Below are 15,369 nucleotides of genomic sequence, written 5' to 3'. Positions count from 1 at the left end.
GATTTTACATTTGAGTCTGCACCTAAGTTCAAGCCATCTAAGACCAAAGCTCGTTATTTTCTCAATCCTGTTATTTGTTTGATGCATCCTTTCTTGGCTATTAATTACTCAGCTAGAAATAAGGATACGATGACCCAAGTATTTGTATTTTGGATATTTGATCACGTCTTTGGCTGTGAATCATTGTGAATGTTGCACAAACTGATAAACACATAGCCTGTACCACACCACCTCTTGATATAGAAGTTCTGAAAAATATGCATCTATTACGCCGAGAAGGGCAGTCTTTGTTTTTTTTATACAGGAACGTTAAAGAAATCAAGGAAATACGTGCAAATCAAGAGGCTTACTTCGAGTCTGTGAACTTTGTTCAAACCTTCCCATAGAAAGATGAGGCACGAGGTTCCCTCCTCCAAAAAGGGAAGTAAGCACAATTTCTCTTTCACTTTATTTTTCTCTTGTTTGTTGCCCTTCGCCCCTAATTTTGTGAATTCCGCACTGAGACAGTGCGAGGAGAAAGTGGGGGAGGGGTTTTTGATATAGAAGTGTTTTGTTTGTTTGGTTTCTATCTGACTTTAGTGGAAATACACTGTTTCATTGCCTTATTTTATGCCTGTTCTTTCCAGAATTTCTATCTATTTTTGTCTGCAATAGTGTGGGGTGTCCACCCTTTGTTTTGTCCCTAGAAATAACAATGCTAGCTCTCAGTTTTGCACTCGGTTGAAACTAGGTTGCCAACTTAGTACTGAAACACCTAAGTCTTGTTTTGAGTAAAGCTGTCAATTTCAAAAGGTCAGGGTTGCACAATTGTCTTGAGCATGCATACGAACCACTTGACTAATTTCCCATTACATGACAGACGTTTTGAATGAAAGAACAAAACATTACACTTTGTTCTATATTTTTCTGAGTGTTGTCCAATTCTAGTTTGAAATTCTAGAACTTGCCATGTTATGCATTTCGAGACCACATTGATGTATTCAAGTATTAAAAATGATAAGGGCAGTAGGTTTTTTTTCTGTTAGCCATTTCAAAATAAACTTTGCACCCTTAGTCTTGTCCAGGACTAACAAAAAAATAACAGTACCAGCCCTTAGTTAGCCACATTTGAGCCTTTCCCCATTCTTGACATACCCCTGTTCAAATCCCTTGGCCAGGGATGTTCTAGCCATCAGAGTCTGTACATTCTCTCGCTTATTTATGTGTTTAGCTATTGCTTTAAGCAATCTCCATATTCGAATTAACCACAAGCTCATCAAAGTATGAGGATTTAGCACAAGCCTTTTGCTTATATGTGGTTGTGCTTCAAAAGGTGTCTAAATGGACATTAGCTTGGAAAGTAGTAGCTTTCTTATTCTAGTTTGAAATATTATCTTTAGAAAAAAAAAAGAAAAAAAAGAAAAAAAAAGCCTCAAAGAAAAAGAAAGAGAAAAAGAAAAAAATCAGAGGCACAAAAAAAAGAAAAAAGAAACAGAAGCAAAAAGAAAAAAAATGTTTCGTTAACTTACTCATTTCAGTATGTCTATAGTTGTTTAAGTTTGTCTTAAATATTCATTCATTCTGAAGTTTAAGAATTGTGAGTCGTTTGTAAATAATCGTGTCTTGATTCCATTTTGGCCATTTTCAGAGTAAATGTACATTTTTATTACTCTCGATTTCCCTTTCTTCTTCATTTCCTTTCCAAACCTTAACCCCGGCCTACGCTACACCCTGTTTTAAGTCCCTTTGATTTAGTGTCTTGAATTCATACTAAGTGGTGGAGATTTGATATATCGGCAAGCTTATGGTAATTTCATTCTAGGTTGCGACTTGAGTGACTTCTTGAAATTAATTATAGCCTAAACACTTGAGTGCAATGAGCGACTTCCGTGAGGGTGTTGTTGATTTTAATTCATACCTTATGTACATGGCCAAAAGCTTGTTTGCTGAGATTTTTCAAGTGGTTACATTGTATGTTTAAACATGAATAATGTCTTGGCTTTAAGAGTTGGTGGCTGATAATCTTTACATTATGAGGGGGGATCGGGAAAGGTTGGTAAAAACGAAATCATAAGAGTAAAGAACTGTTGACATGATCTGATATGCTTAGGGACAAGCATTGGGTAAGTGTGGGGTGTTTGATAAGTGTCCAATTCAACGTTCAAATGTCCACTTTGGTGCTAGATTACTTAATTAATTTAGTGTTATTTCGGATATTATTGCTTGTTTTGGTATGATTTGTCTCCACAGGACTCAAATGATTAAAAGGAGCATAATTGGACTTAATTTGAAGAAACTTTGGAGCTGAAACGAAATGGAGTTAGTCTTGCCCAAGATGAACTGAATCAAAGGAGCTGAAACGAAATGGAGTTAGTCTTGCCCAAGATGAACTGAATCAAAGGAGCTGAAACGAAATGGAGTTAGTCTTGCCCAAGATGAACTGAATCAAAGGAGCTGAAACGAAATGGAGTCAGTCTTGCCCAAGACTAAGACATCCGAACTGTTGTTGTTTAGATTGATCAGGACTCTTTCCTACTCAAACAAGAAGGCAGAAAATAAGGGATATGAGAAGATTAGAAAAGATTTGTGATTGGGAAAGATATTATTTTTGTTAGCTAATTTTTAGGGATATATTTTCTCTACAAAACATTAGGTTTTAGATTAGATTATCTCTCTTCTTTCGGAGATTTTTACATTCCCAGAGAACGTAACTTTCATCCTGGAAAAACGGAAAAAACACTTATTTTGTTCTTTATGGCTATTCATAGCTAACCTTTTATTTCGGTTAAGGGATAATTCAAAGGCAGGAATCTTCAAGTATTGTGAGACCGTTTCTCTTCTAGTATTTTCTCTTTATTCATATCATTTGTTTATTCACTGTGTTTAGGGATTTTATCTCAATTGTTAGTTTGCTTTTGAATGATACGACCGATTGTTCATTTGATTAAACTGGCATACAGTTGTCTGATTAAACTAGATAATCAACGAGTCATTATTTAGTTTAATCTGAGCATGTAGCAATTGATGCTATAAAGTTGAAATCTAGATTGTATTTGGGGAAAATCAAATTGACAACTGAGAACTCTCCATGTGACATTAATACATCTATTTTCGAATTTATCACATCAAGTGAATGAGTAATTAAGTTTCTGAATCGATATCGCTGAGAATCGGTTGGCTTAGATTAGGTTCTTCTAATTCATAACGCTGTTAACGGGTTGAATCTTAGCCGCTGAGGTAAGGTTATTCGTTAATTAGGAGTTAATTACAGTCTTACTTAGTTAATTCATTACTTAGGAAGAATATACCAAACTAGCCTGATATGCAATTTAGAAGAAATATCATTTCTGTCAATGATCAAGACTAACTAAATTCCTAGCCTGAGAATCCCTTAGCTGAAATTCTAATTAATCGTTTTATTCAATTTCAACTCAACTCTATTACTTTTGTTAATTTAGCAATCAACTATTCCAATCCCCCCTTTTTACTTTTTATTTATTTGCTTAGTTATATTTACAATTAGATCAGTATTAGTCCTTTGGGTACGACCTTTGCTTACCCTTGTGCAAGCCTGAGGGCTGTGAAGTTATATTTTATTTTTGGTGGATTCGACAACCGTCAAATTTTGGCGCCGTTGCCGGGGACTAATCTAACTTGATTTAAAGCCATTTATGACCAGGTCTGAAACTTCAAAGCAACTGCTCTTTGAATCAGAAATAGAATTGTTAGCAAGAAGATTTCGTAAAGAAGTGAGGTTGCAAAAATTACAAAGTGCTGAAACTTCCAGTTCTAGTGAAGAAGAGGAAATTTCCAGCGAGGAAAGTGAACCATCTGAAGTAGAAACGATGGAAGAACGAACATTGAGGCAACTTCATGCACCTCAAGCTGATCAGCAACCCTTGTGCGTCACATACCCAAACTTGGATGCGACCTTTGAGCTTAAGTCGGGGCTGATTCATTACTTGCCTAAATTCCATGGGATGGAAAGCGAAAACCCGCATAATCATCTAAAAGAGTTTCATGCTATCTGTTCAGGTATGAGTCCGCAAGGAATTACTGAGGAACAAGTGAAATTAAGAGCTTTTCCTTTTTCTTTGCAGGATGCAGCTAAAGATTGGTTTCTCAACCTACCCTCCGGATCCATCACAACATGGATCAGCATGGCTCAAGCATTCTTAGAAAAGTATTTTCCAACCTCACGTGCAGTAATGATCCGTAGGGAGATCAGTGGTATAAGGCAGAAGGATATTGAGACACTCCATGACTATTAGGAGAGGTTTAAGAGACTGTGTGCAAGCTGTCCCCAACATGGGATAACTGAACATTCCTTGATTCAATATTTTTATGAAGGAATGTTAGATTATCTCTCTCTTCTTTCGGAGATTTTTACATTCCCAGAGAACGTAACTTTCATCCTGGAAAAACGGAAAAAACACTTATTTTGTTCTTTATGGCTATTCATAGCCAACCTCTTTATTTCGGTTAAGGGATAATTCAAAGGCAGGAATCTTCAAGTATTGTGAGACCGTTTCTCTTCTAGTATTTTCTCTTTATTCATATCATTTGTTTATTCACTGTGTTTAGGAATTTTATCTCAATTGTTAGTTTGCTTTTGAATGATACGGCCGATTGTTCATTTGATTAAACTGGCATACAGTTGTCTGATTAAACTAGATAATCAACGAGTCATTATTTAGTTTAATCTGAGCATGTAGCAATTGATGCTATAAAGTTGAAATCTAGATTGTATTTGGGGAAAATCAAATTGACAACTGAGAACTCTCCATGTGACATTAATACATCTATTTTCGACTTTATCACATCAAGTGAATGAGTAATTAAGTTTCTGAATCGATATCGCTGAGAATCGGTTGGCTTAGATTAGGTTCTTCTAATTCATAACGCTGTTAACGGGTTGAATCTTAGCCGCTGAGGTAAGGTTGTTCGTTAATTAGGAGTTAATTACAGTCTTACTTAGTTAATTCATTACTTAGGAAGAATATACCAAACTAGTCTGATATGCAATTTAGAAGAAATATCATTTCTGTCAATGATCAAGACTAACTAAATTCCTAGCCTGAGAATCCCTTAGCTGAAATTCTAATTAATCGTTTTATTCAATTTCAACTCAACTCTATTACTTTTGTTAATTTAGCAATCAACTATTCCAATCCCCCCTTTTTACTTTTTATTTATTTGCTTGGTTATATTTACAATTAGATCAGTATTAGTCCTTTGGGTACGACCTTTGCTTACCCTTGTGCAAGCCTGAGGGCTGTGAAGTTATATTTTATTTTTGGTGGATTCGACAACCGTCAGTGAGATTCCCTGGGGTCAGCTTGATATCTAGTGTAATAGCATACTGAGTACTGAATATCAGGTCTACTAGCAGTAAGATAGAGTAAAGAGCCAATCATACCTCGATATAGCTTACTATCTACTGACTTACCTTTCTCATCCGTGCATAGGATAGTGTCAGTACCCATTGGGGTTGATATGGGTTTACAGTCTTCCATATCGAACTTTTTGAGCATTTCCTTGGCGTACTTGGACTGACTAATAAAGATGTCATTCTTACCTTGCTTGATTTATAGTCCAAGGAAGAAGTTGAGTTCGCCCATCATAGACATCTCGAACTCAGTTTGCATCTGTTTACTAAATTCTTTGCACATAGATTCGTCAGTAGCACCAAAGATTATATCATCTACGTAAATTTGTGCTAGCAAGGTATTTTTACCCTTTTTCTTAATGAACAAGGTTGTGTCAACTTTGCCTCTGACATAATTCCTGGTCAGCAGGAAATTGGTCAACCTCTCATACCAAGCACGTGGTGCTTCCTTTAGGCCATACAAGGCCTTCTTGAGTTTATAAACGTGGTTTGGAAATTTTGGATCTTCAAACCCTGGAGACTGACTAACATATACCTCTTCGTTTATAAAGCCATTAAGAAAAGCACTTTTAACATCCATTTGATATAATTTAAAGTTCATATAGCTAGCATATGCACACAATATACGTATAGCCTCTAACCTAGCAACAGGAGCGAAGGTCTCACCATAGTCGATGCCTTCTTGCTGACTATAGCCTTGGGCTACAAGTCAGGCTTTATTTCTGACTACGTTGCCTTGCTCATCTAGTTTATTCCTAAAGACCCACTTAGTTCCTATGGTCTTTTGATTCCTAGGTTTTGGTACTAAATCCCATACCTCATTTCTTGTTAATTGATCAAGCTCTTCTTGCATAGCATTGATCCAATATTCATCGTGCTCAGTATCGGTGAAGTTCTTTGGCTCATTTACTGAGACGAATGCAACATTCCCGAGATACTTTCTAAGCTGATCTCTTGTCATCAGCTTGTTGTCAGCGGCATCAAGAATGGACTTCTCCGAATGTCCTCTTGGAATTTTTATTTCTTTAGGTAATGTTGAGTTGTCTGGAATGGGTGTTTCTACAATATCTACAGGAATAGATTGGTCAGCAAAGGTAATTTCGGGTTCGTGTTTACCTTTGGTCAGCCCTTATACTGATGACTCAGTAGCTCCTGTTTGGTCAGCAGAAGCTGAGTTCGGTTCATCTTCGGTGGACTGAGTTGTCTTTCCTGCAGGGTCAGTTTCATTGAACTCTATATGGACAGACTCTTCAACAACTTGAGTTCGTTTATTATACGCTCTATATGCTTTACTGTTAGTTGAGTACCCTAAAAAGATCGCTTCGTCAGCTTTAGCATCAAACTTTGCAAGGTTATCTTTTGTATTGAGTATAAAACATTTACACCCAAAAGCACGAAAGTAGCCAATGTTGGGCTTTCGTCCTTTCCAAAGTTCATAAGGGATTTTCTTGAGTATAGGTCTAACTAAAGCCCTATTCAGTATGTAGCATGCTGTGTGAAAAGCTTCACCCTAGAAATACTTTGGAAGCCTATTTTCACTCAGCATTGTCCTAGCAATTTCAACTATGGTTCTGTTCTTCCTTTCAACAACCCCATTTTGTTGAGCTACTTACTTCGCAGAATTCATCAAACTGTTGGTTTTTGAATTCTCCGCCATTGTCACTTCTAATATGAGCTACTTTTAGGTCTTTGTCATTTTCAAGCTTCTTAATCAATGTTGTGAACGTCTCAAAAGTTTCATCCTTGCTACTCAGCAAGATGATCCAAGTATACCGAGAGAAATCATCTACAATGACTAAGGAGAATTTCTTACCGCCCAAGCTGGGTGGCTGGACAGGTCCGAAAAGGTCCAAATGTAGTAATTCCAATGGTCTTTTGGTTGAGACAATGTTTTTACTTTGAAAAGACTTTTTCGTTTGTTTACCTTGCTGACAAGCATTAAATAATTGATCTTTTTCAAATTTCAATTTGGGCAATCCTTCAACTAATTGCTTTCTAGCTAATTTGGCAAGGAGGTCCATGCTTACATGACCAAGTCTCCTATGCCATAGCCAGGAGTTATCCTCTTTAGATACTAAGCATATATTTTTGGAAAACTGTTTTTCTAAACTCAACATATATACATTGTCAACACGAGGGGCAGTTAAAATCAAATTATTTGTTTTTCCCTCGAGTATCCGACACTGAGTAGCATCAAATATAACCTATCTACCGCTATCACAAAGCTAAGCTACGCTCAATAGGTTATACTTGAGACCCTTAACTAAAGAGACTGGCTCAATGGTAGGGTTACCTCCGATAGTGCTTGATCCTACTATCTTTCCCTTTTTATTGTCTCCAAAGCTTACGTTTCCACCTCGTTTAAGCTCAAGTGTGATGAACTGAGTTTCATCACCAGTCATATACCTTGAGCATGCGCTGTCAATATACCACAGTTTTGACTTCTCCACGCACCTCAGGCTCACCTGCATTTTGAGTCATTCATCTTTAGGTACCCAATTCTTTTTGGGTCCTCGTTTGTTAGCATAAACAGGTGCAAAGTCATGTTTTAATTTGTGATGACATACTTTTATTGTGTGGCCAGCTTTACCACAGAAGTCACAAAATGCTACCCTTTTGGGGTGCCTTTGTTTTTGGTCAGCACCATTGTGATGAGCATGCCAACATACCTTAGTTGTCAAACCCGACCTAAATTAAGATCAGATAAGACGGTGAGACATTACCACTGACCTATTATTTAATCCAGTAGCAGTATCTCTTAAATAAGGCGAAAAACCAAAGCAAAAACCAAATTCTGGTATAAAGCTAAAATGACCAACATATGTCATTTCCAGCATAACTTTTTCATACGGAGTCCGATGAAGGAGATTCAAAAACCCCTGGATACGTAAGATAATAATAAAGAACTTTCATTTAGGACTCCATGACAGATTCGACCTATATCTGGTCGAAAAATGCATCACAAGATTCAGGTACGAATCTGATTTTCCAGCATCACCTATATAGACAAGTTATGACTTACTCATAACTCATATCACACTACTCCACAAGTTCTCAACTTCAGCTAATTATATATATATATATATATATATATATATATATATATGTAGACAATACATGTCAAACAAAAGGACACTACCAAAAACAAGTTATATAAGTGTCCTTATACTATCCACATATATGTACATGAACAAAATGGATGCAATACCCTAGAGACGACTTGCACCTCGTAGCTGTAACCGAACCTCGCCCTAGGATCGAGTACCCCTCTCGGTACCTTGCACTTCTTCGCCTAAAACAAAACATTAAAAACATTTGGAAAACATGAGACAAAAATCTCAATAAGAAACTATCAGCTATAAAAATCAACTTTACTTAACATAACTACATATATACATTTATAAAGGATTTAATCAAAACCTTGTAAAATATACTCAAATCTTAAGTTCATAATAGAATCAAGGTATTAAACCAAAAACATAAAATATTGTATCCATGTTTGAGTTCATCCCCTTATATTTTCAGTCACAAATCACAACACATATACGAGACGTCTCTTAACATTGCCTATCCCATATGGTCTTACCCAACACTTCTCTGCCATACCCAATAGGTCTTCAGACTGTGTACACAGGCCATATTTCTCACTAAATATGGTCTTTAGAATTAAATCCACCAAACCGGACTACTCTCAATGAATACCAAACATTTTATTCCATATATATATATATATAGATTGAAACCAAAAACATATATGTATATATGTATATACTTCACTTGATCATAATCAAGCTCACAAGTGTTCAATTCTCCAAAATATCAATCCTTAATCAAATAAAATTTCAAAGTTAATCAACCAACGGAAACCTCAAATCAACATAACCAAGTAAAATCTGTAATTCACATATAAACATAGTCAATAGTTCATTTGAACTATAATTTCACAATAAAAAGCAAGATTGGGAAAAACCTCAATTTTACAAAATTCCGGCATAACCCGAAAATATCAATTTCTGGAAATTCTTTGATTATATATATATTTATATACATAAAACTCAAAATATAGTTGATAGTTACTTACCTTAGCTATGAATTGAAGAAAATACACCCGTTCAATTCTCCGCTAAATCAGTCTAAGATGTTTCCCCTCCAAACACTTCCGAAATTCAGAAACTTTTCGATTAGGATTTAGATCTATGCCTAAGGATGCTATAGTTTAAATTTCAAGTGATTTGGACGGTCGAATCTCTGTAAATCAAAGAAACGGTGGAGAAACGGTCGAAGACGACGAAGAGGCAAAAGAAACAGGAAAGAAAAAGAAGGAAAAGAAGATGATGATCGAGAGAGTCTGGAACATTTGGGATTTATGTCTCAAATTTGTCAAATATCTCTTTTGGTCCTCCATCTTTATATAATCTTTTAATAATTACCCTAAACTTTTAATTTACACCTAAACCCATCGAATTAACTCCAAATTTTTCCTATAACACCAAATAAAAATCACATACCCCATAATTATAATATATATTAATATCTAGATATAAATTCTAGAAATTTAGACACGGAAGTGACAATTCTCCCCACCTTAAGAAATTTCGTCTACGAAATTGTACTTACCCGTCTAGGTGAATAAATGGGGATATTGTTGTCTCATATCCTCCTCTCTTTCCCAGGTTGCTTCCTCACGAGAGTGTCTGTGCCATATGACTTTAACAAGTGGTATGGTTTTGTTCCCGAGGACTTTCTGTTCTCTAGCTAAGATAGCTATTGGTTCCTCTTTATAGGACAAGTCTTCAGACAATTCAATTGGCTGCTCGTGAATGATGTGATTCGGATCACTCCTATACCTCCGTAGCATTGAAACATGGAATACATCATGTATATTGGAGAGATTCTGAGGCAATTGTAATCGATATGCAACTGGCCCAACTCTTTCCACAACTTCATATGGACCAATGAATCTAGGACTCAACTTCCCTTTCTTGCCAAACCGAAGTAAACCCTTCCACGGTGATACTTTTAGAAATACTCTATCTCCCACATCATATTCAATTGGTCTTCGTTTCAGATCTGCATAACTCTTTTGTCTGTCTTGTGCTTCTTTTAACTTATGTCGTATGATTTGCACCTTTTCTGTTGTCAACTGCACTATTTCAGGCCCTAATAACTGTCTTTCGCCTACTTCAGACCAACATAATGGAGTTCTACATCTTCTTCCATATAAGGCTTCATAAGGTGCCATATCAATACTAGATTGATAACTGTTATTATATGCAAACTCCATTAAAGGCAAATGTACATCCTAACTACTTTGAAAATTCAAAATGCTAGCTCTCAGCATATCTTCCAAAGTTTGAATGGTACGTTCACTTTGACCGTCAGTCTGTTGATGGAAGGCTGTACTGAAATTCAATCTTGTGCCTAATGCATCCTGAAAACTAGGCCAAAACCTTGATGTAAAGCGAGGATCCCTATCAGAAACAATAGAAACTGGCACACCATGAAGTCTAACAATCTCCTTGATATACAACTGTGCCAGCTTCTCTAAAGAAAAATTCACTTTCACCGAAAGAAAATGGGACGGTTTTGTTAATCTATCCACAATTACCCATATAGAATCATTACCATGTTGTGTACGAGGTAATCCACTGACAAAATCCATTGTAATATGTTCCCACTTCCATTCAGGAATAGGAAGTGGTTGTAAAGTACCAGCAGGTCGTTGATGTTCTGCTTTGACTTGTTGGCAACTTAAACATCTACCCACATATTCAGCTATCTCCCTTTTCATTCCTTTCCACCAGAAATGCTCTCGAAGATTCCTGTACATTTTAGTACTCCCAGGGTGCATTGCATATGATGAATCATGAGCTTCTTCTAGTATCTCCTTCTTGATATCAGTAACATTTGGAACACACATTCTGTCTCCAAACATTAACATGCCATCTTCTGTTACTTTATATTCAATCTTCTTCCCCTCGCTAACGTCTTTTCTAATTTGTTCTAAAAATTCATCTTGATTTTGAACTTCTTTAATTCTGTCTCGAAGAATCGGTCTCACCTTCAACATTGCACATAATACTGCCTCATCTCCACAAACCAGTTCAACATTCAAAGCTCTCATATCAAGCAATAAAGGCATTCTCACTGATCGTATATAGCTCAAACTTCCAATGTTCTTGCGACTCAAAGCATCAGCTACAACATTAGCTTTACCAGGATGATATTCAATAGTCAGGTCATAGTCTTTCAATAATTCAATCCATCTCCTTTGCCTCAAATTCAATTCCTTTTGTGTCATTATATATTTTAGACTTTTATGATCAGTGAATATTAGACACTTTTCACCATAAAGATAATGTCTCCAAATCTTTAAAGCAAACACCACGGCAGCTAATTCAAGATCATGTGTCGGGTAATTCAATTCGTGTGGCCTTAATTGTCGTGACGCATAAGCAATGACTTTATCATTCTGCATCAATACAATTCCGAGACCTTGCCCTGATGCATCACTGTACACTGTATACCCTTCACCCACTATAGGTAGTGCTAACACAGGAGCACTGATAAGTCTTGACTTTAATATATCAAAACTTTCTTGACATTCAGGTGTCCACTCAAATTTAACACCCTTCCGCAGTAATCGTGTCATTGGACAAGCTATAAGTGAGAATCCTTTTACAAATCTTCTGTAATAACCCGCTAATCCTAGGAAACTACGTACTTCATGTACATTCGACGGTGCTTCCCAATTAGCTACAGCTTCAACTTTCTTAGGATCAACTAAAATTCCCCTAACTGATACCACATGACCTAAGAACATCATTTCATCAAGCCAAAACTCACATTTGCTAAATTTTGCATACAATTGTTTCTCCCTTAGAATCTGCAAAACTGTTCTCAAATGCTTACTGTGATTTTCCCTATCCTTAGAATACACAAGGATATCGTCGATAAACACAATTACAAATGTATCTAAGTAAGGTTTAAAAATCCTATTCATAAGGTCCATAAAAGCAGCAGGTGCATTAGTTAATCCAAATGGCATAACCAAAAATTCATAATGCCCGTATCGAGTTCTAAAAGCTGTTTTCTGAACATCCTCTTCCCTGACCTTCAGTTGATGATACCCAGTTCTCAAGTAAATTTTTGAAAATATGGTTGCTCCTTGCAATTGATCAAACAAATCGTCAATTCTAGGTAATGGATACTTGTTTCGAATAGTAACCTTGTTCAGTTGACGATAATCAATGCATAACCGCATTGTACCATCCTTCTTTTTTACAAACAAAACTGGAGCTCCCCATGGTGATACACTAGGTCGAATATATCCCTTATCCAATAACTCCTGCAACTGCACTTTCAATTCTTTCATTTCTGCCGGTGCCATTCTATATGGTGCAAGTGATATAGGAGCAGTACCAGGCTGCAAATCAATTGCAAACTCTACTTCTCTTACTGGTGGTAACCCTGGTATTTCATCCAGAAAGACATCTGGATACTCATTCACAATTGGCACATCTTCCAATTTGGGAGATTCTTTATTACTATCTACCACATATGTCAAGAAAGCTTCACATCCCTTCCTTAGCATTTTCATAGCTGTCATAACTGTGACTATACTTCTACGTACACCTCTCTCACCATGAAACACATATCCCTCTCCACTAGCTAATACTAGATTAACTTTCTTTTTAGAACAATCTACCATTGCTTGATATTTAGATAATGAATCCATGCCTAAGATGACATCAAATGTTTGCACCAGCAAATGTATCAAATTCACATCTATAAAAGACTCTCCTAACTTCACCTCACAATTAGGATACACATGTGTACATACTAAAGATTCTCCCATAGGCATGCTAACAGTTAAACGTTCTGGCATAAGTTTTGACTCCCAAATTATATCAGACATAAATAATGGAGACACAAAAGAATGTGTAGCACCAGGATCAATAAGCAGATAAGCATCTTTTCCAAATAAAGAAATTGTACCAGTGATAACTTCTGCAGACGCAACAGCTTCTTGTGGAGTCAAAGCAAAAGCTCGAGGTTGAGTTGCAGCTCTATCTGACTGATTACCCTAATTCCTAGCTCCTTGAGAAGTATTACCAGCTCCTCTTCCCATGTTATTACCTCTACCATTACCCCAATTATTTCCTCTCCCAAACAAATTACCTCTACTTCCTCTGTCAGTCTGTAATCCTCTACCCGTACCAGCTCTATTCAATTTAGGACAACTAGTACGTACATGTCCTTCCTCACCACACTCATAACAAACAATTCGTCTATGTGGTTCAGTTGTCCTCCCTGAAGGACAATCTCTCCTTAAGTGACCACTTCCGCCACACTGAAAAAACTGTAATGCTCTCTTTCTGCATTCACCTGAATGAAATTGCCCACACTGACTACACTTTAAAACATTACCACTACTAGCAATTGAAGGACTGTGTGAAGCTTGGCTAAAAGTATCAGGTGCTCGAAAAGTACTACGACTCACAAATGCTCCTCTTGAACCCTGACTTTGTATCTGACTACCCCGAAACTGAGATGGTCCTCCTCTAGCAAACTTTGATCTCCCAAACTCCTCTGACTAGTCTCAGATTCTAACTTCCCCTTTAACTTTTCTTTCTGTAATGCTTTCTCTACCCAGCCACGATAATGTACACCCTCGTATAAACTCAACTCATTTTGATAAAATGCACTCAATCCGTCCTTAAATCTCTCACATTTCACTTCCTCAGTAGGAAACCTCTGACTAGCATAACGGTATAAGTCATCAAACTTGTCCACATACTCTTTCACAGCCATAGTCCCCTGTTTCAAATTAAAGAACTCATTTCTCTTCGCCTTCTGGAATGTTTCAGTCAGATATTCTCTCATGAAGTCACGTTTGAAAACTCCCCAATTCAAACCTTCAGGATACAAACCCCTGACTCGAGTTAACCATGCGTCTGCTGGTCCATGTAATAAACCAAACACAACCCTAACTTTATCCTCATCTCGTAACTGCATAGTACTAAAGGCTTTTTCTGTAGCTTTTAACCAATTATCAACTTCTTCAGAGTCAATTGTACCTTTGAAATCAAATGCCCCACAATTTTTGGCATCCTCAATCAGTTCACTGGGCCTTCTATGTGCTTCCCGTGTTTCCATCATGGTAACAAAAGCTTCAACCAAAGCTCGGGGTTCAAGTTGTACTACTTGTGGCATTACATCTTGTGGAGCCATATATGGTGCAGGTTGTTCAGCCTGAAGATTAACAGGTCGACGTGGAGGTGATGGTCATTGTTGTCTTTGAGGTTGGTTAATGGGTGGAACTCTTGCATCAGAGGCTTCACTATCCCCTATGCCCTCAAGACCACATCCTAACTCTCTTATTTCCTCATCTCTACCTCTACCTCTACCTCTATTTAGAGGCGGTCGGCCACGCGGTCGTCTCGGATGCATCTATATGATAAAGACACAATTATAATAATATGTAGATATATGATATGCATGAATGTCATGTGTGCAACACAAGAAATACAAAGAATCACATTAGATTACCTATTCTCTGATACCAAAATGTCAAACCCGACCTAAATTAAGATCAGATAAGACGGTGAGACATTACCACTGATCTATTATTTAATCCAGTAGCAGTATCTCTTAAATAAGGCGAAAAACCAAAGCAAAAACCAAATTCTGGTATAAAGCTAAAATGACCAACATATGTCATTTCCAGCATAACTTTTTCATACGGAGTCCGATGAAGGAGATTCAAAACCCCCTGGATACATAAGATAATAATAAAGAACTTTCATTTAGGACTCCATGACAGATTCGGCCTATATCTGGTCGAAAAATGCATCACAAGATTCAGGTACGAATCTGATTTTCCAGCATCACCTATATAGACAAGTTATGACTTACTCATAACTCATATCACACTACTCCACAAGTTCTCAACTTCAGCTAATTATATATATATATATATATATATATATATATATATG

Source organism: Euphorbia lathyris, chromosome 5, assembly GCF_963576675.1.
Source record: "Euphorbia lathyris chromosome 5, ddEupLath1.1, whole genome shotgun sequence".
NCBI lineage: Eukaryota > Viridiplantae > Streptophyta > Magnoliopsida > Malpighiales > Euphorbiaceae > Euphorbia > Euphorbia lathyris.
Note: the sequence above shows the minus strand (reverse complement) of the source record.